General features: G+C 44.2%; 1 non-coding gene across 1 annotated transcript; it reads left to right on the top strand.

Annotated features, from left to right (window-relative positions):
* Positions 1-731: 731 nt before the first annotated feature.
* LOC113405517 lies at positions 732-938 on the top strand. Its single transcript, XR_003369500.1, has one exon. It is a non-coding gene; the product is annotated as a small nucleolar RNA SNORA73 family (small nucleolar RNA).
* The last annotated feature ends 268 nt before the right edge of the window (positions 939-1,206 follow it).

Consider the following 1,206-nt stretch of genomic DNA (forward strand, 5'->3'; position numbering starts at 1 on the left):
GGTAGCCCAGTTTACCCAAAATAACATGGAATCCTGGAGATGTAGAAGGCTCAGCAAGGATAGCAAAGTTCAACTTACTTGTAACTAAACATGGACTACCCCCTGTTAGAAAGCATAGGTGGTGATCCTACTTTCTCACAGTAAAGGAGTACTCTGTTGTGTGTCTGCAGGATCAGGCTTTTGGGGGAGTGTGGAGTGGTATATTTGAAATCTTGTGTCAACAACAGTGTTCTCAATTTAGTTGGTGTTGGTCCTGCTTTGAGCAGGGGGTTGGACTAGATGACCTCCTGAGGTTCCTTCCAACCCTAATATTCTATGGTTCAATGCATATATGATTTTGTATAATAATTGAAATTTAGAAGCTATGTTGTAGCTTTGCCTTTTCAGTGACTGACGATAGATGTTTGTTTTGGTCCATACAAATTTCATTTTGACATAGATCAAATATGAATTCTAGTTCACCTACATCATCCCATTTCAGTGTTTATAAAACAGCCTTTGTGTGGTCCATTTGGTCAAAGTTCAGTTTTCACAGCATTACCCATGGGTCTGTCTTACACATTTGTGTAACTGATGCATGGCGTCTACCCGTGCTTTGCATTGTGGGTTTTGGGCGACTGCATTGATGGGGTTGGAATTCAGTTAAGTTTAGCATCTGGGAAGCTAAGTAGGTGGGTAGTTCAGTTGTGTATGGACTAGTGTAAAACAGTGCTAGAGTACGTTATTTCAATCCAACGTGGGCATCCGGAGAAGTTGCTCTCTCTTGGCTCTGCCCGTGTGGCGTACGGGAGCGTAGGCTTTCGAGCTCCATGACGTATAGTCCCATTCCACGACGTTGGAGAATAAGCTTGGGCCTCTGGTCTGCAGCCTGCATATTCCTACTGCTTCTCTGAGTCTTCGGACTGTGACTGAGGAGATAAACCATGCAGGAGACATTGCATTACCCAGATGGCTTCTTCACTTTGGGAAGCCATGTTCTGCAACCCCATCAAACTCCATTAGGCAGACTGAGCAGGGATTCACTCAGTTGTTCTAACATGTTGTTTGCTTGTTCTATTTCAGCAGCTTTGCAAGCAGCGCACGCCTGCCCACAAGGTGAGGATTTGTGTCACTTACAATTTTCTGTGTGTTTATAAAGTTACCCTTCCACTCCCTAGTATTGTTTTCTTGTACGCTTGGGCTGGGTCTGCATGGTAGCCCAGTTTA

Source organism: Terrapene carolina, unplaced genomic scaffold, assembly GCF_002925995.2.
Source record: "Terrapene carolina triunguis isolate 2854851 unplaced genomic scaffold, T_m_triunguis-2.0 Scaffold41227, whole genome shotgun sequence".
Lineage (NCBI taxonomy): Eukaryota > Metazoa > Chordata > Testudines > Emydidae > Terrapene > Terrapene triunguis.